Consider the following 9386-nt stretch of genomic DNA (forward strand, 5'->3'; position numbering starts at 1 on the left):
CTCAGAAGAAGACCTGGCCAGCACCCGACCACCCTGCCATGCACCCCGATATTGGATTTCCAGCCTCCAAAACCATGATAATTAAGAATCTGCTATTCATATCACAGCGAATTTGTGGTCTTCTGTTGCAGCGTTCCAGAGGACACACAGCATATTGTGGCTGTTCTTGTTCCCCACCTTCAGACCTTGGCAATTCTGTTTCCCACCCTTGATGGGTTTTTATCATTTCCTACTTGGCAAACTTCAATCAGCCCGTCACGATCCAGCACAAACACTGCCTTCTCAGAATGGGGTTGGGTCCCTCCATTCACACATATGAGTAAGGCTTCCCTGGGGCCAGGGGCTGTGTCAGTTCACTGGGGGAAGGCCAAGGGCTCTCAGCTGGCTCAGACCCTTGTGCCCATCTCTGGGCACTGCGGAAAACCCAGGGTCCTCTGCCAGGGCTGTCTCTGTTAGCTCAGATTCCTTTGAAGAGGAAACATGTCTTCTTCTACTTATTTCCTTCAAGGTCAGAATAATGCCTAGCACGTGGTCTGTAGTTAACACTACTGTGCAAATACCTGCTGTATTAAAAACCCTCCGACCAGTTGTGTATCTTCAAATCAAGTTGCTTTCACATTTGTGTATTTGTTTCTGTATCTGGTTTTGTTTGTAACGGGAGGGCTGAGCCGGGCATCAGTTGTAGATGCCACTACATCTTCATCCAACTACCTTCGTCCAGTATTTTCATTCAAATACTGTTGTGTGTGTAAAAACTTATAATAAATAGGAAAAACTTTATCTGCTCCCTATGTTCTTCAGGATAACATAAATGAGGTGGTTTGAGGTCAGAGGATCCTGCAAAAGAGGCCATCCCCACACCTCTTGGACCTCCTATCCGTTCGGCTCCAAAAGCCAAATGCCAGTCACCATTATTTGGCCATAAATGGAGAGCTCTCCGCTCGAAAGCTGCGATTCCAGCGGTGTTCTGTGTGTGTTGCAGAGTGTGAGATCCCAGATAGATCACATTTTCACACTTACCCATCTGCCACCGCCTGCCTCTCAAAGAGCCACTCAGTCATACTCTTTAGAGTCCTGGCGGCTGCAAGAATTTATTTTGAAAATGAAGTAGGAACAAAAGATGACTGAGCCCTCTCCCCAGCACCCTGCTGGCAGGGTCAGAGGCAGAGCGGAGGCCATGAGCTCTGGTCTTCCCCTCCCCCTCCTTCCCACCCCGTTCCCCTGCTGAGCAGAATTTGGGGGGTGGGGGGAACTTTGCCCCCACCCTGCTGCAGGGGAATCTAGTCAGATACTCCAAGAAAGGAGCCTGAGTGACGTGGCTGCCTCCCATGAATTATCGTCATCTTGTTTCCATTTGGTTTCAGCCATTACGCCTTTGACATTGCAACACGTCGTCCCGACACGGGGCCTGCTCCACACTAGGCAAGAGGTTCAGGGATGCCCCACGAGGGGACCCAGGTACCCAGGAAAGAGAAGGAGGCGCACAGCTCTCCAAAGGCGATGGACAAGGAAGCGATTCAAGTCCTGACTGTAACATCGGACAACAAATGAATAGGACACAGGAATTCTGTGGCTTCGGGGCTCCAGACCTCATGTCCCAACAAGGGGCACCTCTCGTTTGTACCTTGCGCTGGAATTACCTTTTATCCTAAATCGAAATTCACAGCCTGGTTTGCTCTTTTCTTTTCCTTTTTTTTTTTTTTTTTTTTCTTTCCTGTGTTGGTTCATTTGATGCTCGAACAGGTGAGTAGAGCGCGAGCAAACAACTCCTCACGGGGACTAGGTCCCTCCGCTGTGCTTCTGCCTGGCCTTTTGGTGGATGCAGAGAGAACACAGGCCTGTGGCTTAGAGGTGGGCTCCAGCCCTCACCCAGGCTTCTGCAAGGAAGCTGTGTGACCCGGGGCAAGCTGACTGTCCTTCCCTGGCTTCTTTTTATTTGTTCATTAGTAAAATGGAGGTAATAAAGCTGCCTTCCTAGGGTTGTTGAGCTGATTAATGAGGGATCCGTAAAGTGTGTTCAGTACAGTGCCTCTCTCGGGGTAACTCTGCAAAAAGTGGCTCCTGTTTTCATCTGCATTCTCTCCACTTAAGTAGAAATAAAAGACATCCTGGCTCTAGTTTCTACAATCTGTTTAATTGAATATCAAAGGAGGGAAGTGACTAAGACACACAACCTGACTACCCAGCCCCATTCCTCTCTCCTGGGTCAGGAGAGGATGAACAGAAGAGAGGCCACATTCTCTCTTCCCAGGCCATCCGGGTATCTTTTCCTGCCTCATCTGCTCTCTGGTTTCCCTGCCAATGGGCCTGCTGGGAGGTACTGTTAGAAGATCAGAGGGTGAGAATATGGGAGAAGGAAGAGCACATCTCCCCAACTTGTCTCTGGACATCTCCAGCACCTGTGGTATCTCCTGCTGGCTCTGACTCCAGTGGGTGTCCTTACCTGGGCAACTCCTGCTGTGGGCACCTCCCCGTCTAGGGGGCCTTCTCCACTCTCCGTCACATAAGTTATTAATTGCTGTATTAAACATTATCCTTCTGAGATGCTTGGCATGGATTCTGCTTTCTTGACCAAACCTTGAATCTCACTGGAAAGATGCATTTGTACTTGAACTTGAAGCTGTCATGGGCCAAGGAAACTCTACATATGGGCTCCTTCTCCCTCCTAAGCCACATGGTGTGCTTTTCGGCTATAGAATCACTCTTACATTTTCAATGGGGTCTGCACATTTGCTTGGGACTTATCATCAGTTCAGAAACCTCAGAATTCTAGAGAAATTCAACATGGAGCCAGAGGTATGCCCATGACCAGGGGGTCTAATGAGAGTCCATCCTGAATCTTCTTCTGGATCCAGTGTGGCTGGATTTGCTGAGCTGGTAGGTTGTCTATGCACAGGTTTTATGTCTCCAGCAGAGCCCTCTGCCCCTCTGGTCCCTCTGTGGAAGCTTCCCTATGTGTGCTGATGTGGTGGCCATCACACTGGGGAGTGAGGCTGAATATTTATCCCCACAGCATAGCGTAGGAGGTTAAGTATTAGACAGACTAGATTCAGGTCCACCTCTGCTGCAACTCGCCCACTGGCCTTGGACAAGCCATTGGCCAGTTCAGAAAGAGCAGATTGTTGGAGGAAGAAAAATGGAAGAAACTTAGAATTGCCCAAGAAGGACCATGGGTTGGTCACTGGCCCTGGTTCTGCTGTTGGAGCACAGTTCTGGGATTATGGTTGTGACTCTGATTTCTTGGGACATTTCACTACCACCTTGCCCCACAGTGGAAATCACGAACTGTGACTGGGGCATTCTTACGGTAACACGTAACTGTGTGGTGTTCATCATGGTGGAGCCTGACCCTCAGAAGGGCGAGGGGATAGACTAATGGGGCTGCTGGGGCAGGAGATGAGCCCGATCTGTCCACCTGTGGGCCTCCACATCTTCTTACTGGCATCAGATCTCAGCACACAAGCAAGGACACTTCCCACGTTCCAGAAAGCATTCAATGTCTGCAAAATGTGGGTAAAACTATTCACTGGTAACAAGCCTGGAGACTTCATCGCTCTCTAGCTGAGCAACTGAGCCTGACACTGTTTCCATGTCCCCTTTTTACTGAACACTTTTTGGGGCAGGTGGTGCTCCCTTGAAAGGCCCGTGGAGCAGCTAAGCACGGCTACTTTCGCTGACATGAAGGCCCGGCCGCGTGGCTTTGGGCAAATCAAATAACCTGCGTAACAGTATAGTTTCCTACACTGCAGTGTGAGCCCAGAGAGACCTGGTCAGAATTTCTGGGAACATTCAACATAAAAGAGAGCATGCTTGCTAAAATGAATACAGTAAATGTTAAATAAATGGTGTCTTTTAGAGGATAGATATTATTAATTGGAGACAAGCCACAGACATCACTCCTACCCCCATTATAGCCACACACAGAATCCAGTACCTGGCCCTCTGGGGGTGTGTCAACATGTGAAGGGATGACAGATCTGGGAGCGATGGGAAGGAGGAAGAAGAGCCACTTGGACCGAGACGGAAGACGGAGTCTTTGTGTGGAGCTATGTTTAAAGAGAGAAGCCCCCTCCGGATCAGAATAAGAAGGAAGGATGCATGCAGATGCCTGACGGTAATCCTTTCTGTGAACTCTAATCAGACCCCTTTAAAAAGATTGCAAGAGAGTGCCTAATTGGTTCAGTGGGTTGGACCACTGCCTTCGGCTCGGGTCATGATCTCGGCCCGCATTGGGCTCTCTGCTCAGGAGGGAGCCTGCTTCTCCTCATCTCTCTCTCTGTCTGTCTCTCTACCTATTTGTGATCTCTCTCTCTGTCTAATAAATAAATAAAATCTTTAAAAAAAAAAGATTGCAAGAAAATGGAGTACACAATGGCAGTTATTTTCATTACTCATTTAAACTTCTTGCACATTAGAAAAAACGAAAACAAACAAACAAACAAACCTTCTTGCACATAATAAGCCTCCAGGACTGAACTACCTGTGCCCTGTCCCAACAGGGTGATAGCAAGAACTCACCCTTTTCATTGCTACTAATGATCGTTGCACACCCTTGGCTTGTGCCAGGGTATGAGGCACTACTTATCTCAAAGACTAGCAGTTTTTCCTTTTGTCCTTTTGTCCAAGCAGAGAACAGACAGATCGATTGATAGAGAGAGAACTCCTTCTACGGCTTTAGATGAATAATGATCGCCTTGTCCAGCCTAGGAAAGCAAACAAGCCATTCCACTCCAGCCACCCAACGGCAATTATGTCCTGAGCGGCCCTCAGCTGGCTGAGCGGCTCACGTCTCACCGGCTTCAGGGACGGGACAGCAAAGCAGACTTTTGAAGAAATGCATTTTAGTAAACAACATCTGGACAAAGCAAAGAAGAACCGGGAATGCAGTCGGGCAACACCCATGCAGTGACAGATTGGATCTTTAATAAGCAGGCACTTAATTAGACAAGTAATTTGTAAGAGACGTTAATGGAATGTGAGTACTCAACTTTGACCAAGACACTTGCCTCAAAGTCTAGGCTCTGTCACACACTGAGGTTCATGTTCCGAACCTGACGACGCCCCCTGTCTGTGAGCAATTAGTGTGCACTCATCACCATGCCGGCGGCAGGAATAGTACACAATATTTTCAAGCACTTCAGAGTTTACATCTGCCCACTTCCCTTTCCCCAGCAGAAGGCGGATCAAGAGAGGAAGACAGAGCCTGGGGACTGAGGGAGGGAGGGGCTCTTACCCGCAGTCATGGTCTATGCAGTTAGGACACACATCACAGCCTTACCCCAGGGAATTCCTAAGTGTTGCCATGAAAGGATGTCGAGATCACTTGTCAGTCAGGACGGCATGAATTGCCGACACCAAGGAAATACAACAATGCCCAGGTTGAGCTGAAATGAGAGGCCACAGGTCAGGAGAGGAAGCTGGCTGATGGTCAGCATTCACCGTGGGCATCACTGGTGCCCAGTTGTGGAGAAGGTCATCCTCGCTCTGTCCCGTGGCTAGGCTAGGGCAGGGCGGAGCCAACCAAGCAGTAGTCCTCAACCCTGGTTCCACAATGCAATCTGACTTTCAAGAACACCGATGCTAATACCCCACCCCAGACCAGTTTGCTGAGAAGCTCAGGCATTGAGTCCCGACTTTGCGTGTTTATTTTGTTTGTCTGAAGTTCCCCCAGGTGATTCAAATGGGCACAAAGGTTGACAGCCGTCAAATGAAAGCATCTGAGGGTTTCATGGTATGGAGATGGGAAAGCAGCTACAGGATCAGCCAGATCCGGTTTCACGACCCACATTTATAAGAACATGTTTTGTTAATTTTTGCTTGTAATACAACGTCAAAAACTTCAGGCAAGTCTGCCGGAGCATTATTTTCTCCATATGTAACACTAAAATAATATTTTCTGCTGAAGATTTTTGTGGGGGTTAACTAGATATCATATGCACAATTCTGACACCCCTGATGTCACTCAACCTACCCTCTGATCTAAAGTCACTGCATTAATTCCATAAGTACTTACTAAACACTAACCATGTGTTTGATATTCCCAGATGAATAAGGCACAATTGGTACTCATCCTCTAAGACAGTGGTTGTCAAAGTTAGCATCTGTCAGCATCACCTGGAGGGCTTATCAAAACAAAGACTGTTGGTCCCTACCCCAAAGTATTTCAGTCCGGGTCAAGGGTATCACCTGATTGCTCACTATTCCAGGAAGTCACCTGGTGATTCTGATGCTGCTGGCAGGAGGACCCCACTTTGAAAATCTCTGTCCTAGGAAGAGACAGGCTATTAGGAAGGACAGACCATTGAGTAGGTAGTTTTAAAAATGGGATCAGTAGGGCGCCTGGGTGGCTCAGTGGGTTAAGCCTCTGCCTTCAGCTCGGGTCATGATCCCAGGGTCTTGGGATCGAGTCCCCCATCGGGCTCCCTGCTCAGCATGGAGCCTGCTTCCTCCTCTCTCTCTGCCAGCTTGTGATCTCCATCTGTCAAATAAATAAATAAAATCTTTAAAAATAATTTTTAAAAAATGGGATCCGTGCTGGGAATGAGTATCTGGTATTGGGTGTGGGAGCCTGAGGAGGAGAGAGGAGGTAGTCTTGAAGTTATTTCAGTCCGTGGATGTCAGGGAGGATTCCTGGAAAAAGGTAAGGATGAGAAAGGCTGAAGGGAGAGGAGGGCGAGTTCCCAGGCAGACGGAATTGGCCTCATCAAGAACAAAAGGAAGGAGTATGCCTGGATGCATGGGGACCCGGAGACAGTCAGCAAGTTTGGAACATGGAGGGTCGGGGGGTGAGGGATGTCCAGGCAGACAGGTAAGGGGCAAGGCTGGGGAGGGAGTCCAGAAGCCATCGATGAGAAGCGCAGCGGAAGGCCGTTGGAAAGTGCTAGGCAGGATTGCAGACCACAAGGTCCGTGTTAGGAAAAATGTCCAAATGCCCCTCCTGGGAAATGGGACGGCAGGAGGACACTGGAGGCTACGCTCATTCTGCTCTGGGAGGCTCTTGGGCTGGAGCCTGACTCAGCCAATGAACTGTTATTTACACAGACTGGCCTTGTCTGAAAAATGAACACTCTGGTTTGCCGGACAAGAAAACTTGGAAAGCCAGAGAGAGATTCCTTCTGAGTCTCAGGGCCTCATAGACTTCATGGATAAATTTCGAGACAGTGGAGAGCAACGCCAGGGAGGAATTGCAAGGAGCACGTATTCAAGTGCCCTGTGGCTGCTGTAACAAAGTCCTACAAACGTGGGGGCTTAAAACAATGCAAATTTATTTTCTAAGAGTTCTGGAGGTCGAAGTCCTGAAATCATAGTGTCACAGGACCACATTTCTTCTGCAGGCTCTAAGGTACTACTAAGGTGCTGCTAAGGCCAACTTCTAGAGGCTGCCCACATTTCTTGATGCAAGGTCCCCTTCTGGAGATGGCATCCCTCTGACCTCTGACCTGCTTCCAGTGTCCTACCACCTCTCTTATAAAGACTGCTGTCCACAGGGAATACAGGAGAGCCTCCCCATCTGAGATTCTTAATTTAGCCACATGTGCGCAGTCCCTTTTGCCATGTGAGGTAGCACGCTTACTCACCAGCTTCACGGAGTAGGAGGTGGACACCTCTGGGGACCTTTATTCTCCTTCCACAGGGGCAAGAGGGCACATGGGCAGTGGGTTTTACTGTACAACGTGCAGTAAAATTAAGACAATAGAGTCAGCATGCTAAAGGTTAAGAAGAAACATTTTTTTTTTAAGATTTTATTTATATATTTGACAGAGAGAGATCACAAGTAGGCAGAGAGGCAGGCAGAGAGAGAGAGAGGAGGAAGCAGGCTCCCCGCTGAGCAGAGAGCCTGATGCGGGACTCGATCCCAGGACCCTGAGATCAAGACCTGAGCCGAAGGCAGCGGCTTAACCCACTGAGCCACCCAGGCGCCCCAAGAAGAAACATTTTTAAAAGAAATGAACTCCTTTCCATGAGCTAGCTTTCTGCCTCTCTTTAAAATAACCCAGTGGGAAGATGTAAGTCAAAGTCCTCTCTGCAACGACTGACGGGATGACTTTATTTCTTCTTTCTTTCCTTAATGTTCTAAAGCCCATCCTTCCTCCCCGCCCCCTTCCTTCCTCCCTGGCTTCTTCTGTCCTTCCTTCCTTCTTTCTCAGATCAGCTTTCAGTGGGCTCCGATTTCAGGACTTAGCTGTAATACACCGACAGCTATGAAACAGGCCCTGAAACCGCAGACGCGCTTTACAGTAACATAAATGTTTTAACACCCCTTGAATCCTCCTAACTTCCACTTGCTTAAAAAAAGGAAAAAGTTCTCAATTGTATCTTTTATTTTTTTATCTTTTTTATCTTTCATTTCTTATCCTTTCTGCTCTCTTATTTTTGAAGTTTACTTTCGTGTAGTTTTATTTATTTATTTATCTATTTTTAACGGGACGCTTCACGAATTTGCGTGTCACCCTTGCTCAGGGGCCACGTTAATCTTCTCCGTATCGTCCCAGTTTTTTAGTATATGAGCTGCCGATGTGAGCACTACTTTCATGTAGTTTTAAAGGATTTACCTTTCCCCTTGGAAATCATTTCCCACCCTTACTACATAATTAGGATTAAAAAACACGTTTAGCTTGCTTTATTGAGTTTGTATACCTGTGTCCGTGCATTTTGAGTTGAAAAAAAAAATCACTCTCATGCAGTGCTCTGATGAGTCCCCACAGTTGACTTTTATCCCACTTCTAAAATAATTTGCTAAAGAAAATAGGACACTATTTTTTTTTCATATTTTCCAATATAGGATGGGAGTGTGGCAACGGAATACATCCTATTATTTTGTATCCTGTAAAGTTTGAGGCAAGTATGTATACACTTGCATATGCACGATGTCCTTCTTTTATACTAAGACTCCTCTCAGATGACAGTGTATTTTGTCCATCTATGAGAAGTTTAGGGATTTCAGTTCTTTGCAAGGTCGTGGGAAAGGATCTGTAGGTGCTGGGGACGTGGGATGATTTGAACAAATGTGAGCTTCTCAAGCCGAATGCACACTCGGACTGACTGAACTCCACGCTTGGCCATGCGGTCGTGGAAACGAAGGTGGTCTACAGACGTTTAGCTCACATGTGAGGTCTTAGAGAACACACCACCCCCAGAGTCTCACAAAAAAATACATAAATAAACAGAATTGGGGGTGTGGAAAATGGTGATTTTATTAAAGCACGGGGACAGGACCCGTGAGCAGAGAGAGCGGCTGTGCAGGGGTGAGGGGCGGCTGGTTATAAACTCTGGGGGTGGCGGAGGTCAGGAGAAGGGGAGGTTTCCAGAAGAACTTGCATGCACAGAAAATCTTCATGAATATGATCTAGAAGCAAGGTACAGAAAGTGCAATAGCAAAAGACAAG

The 9386-nt window shown here is 47.6% G+C and overlaps 1 non-coding gene across 1 annotated transcript; it reads right to left on the reverse strand.

Moving 5' to 3' along the window:
* Positions 1 to 8415: 8415 nt before the first annotated feature.
* LOC131837441 (U6 spliceosomal RNA) lies at positions 8416 to 8524 on the reverse strand. The gene has a single exon (XR_009356049.1). It is a non-coding gene; the product is annotated as a U6 spliceosomal RNA (small nuclear RNA).
* Positions 8525 to 9386: the final 862 nt, after the last annotated feature.

This window comes from Mustela lutreola, chromosome 7, assembly GCF_030435805.1.
Source record: "Mustela lutreola isolate mMusLut2 chromosome 7, mMusLut2.pri, whole genome shotgun sequence".
Lineage (NCBI taxonomy): Eukaryota > Metazoa > Chordata > Mammalia > Carnivora > Mustelidae > Mustela > Mustela lutreola.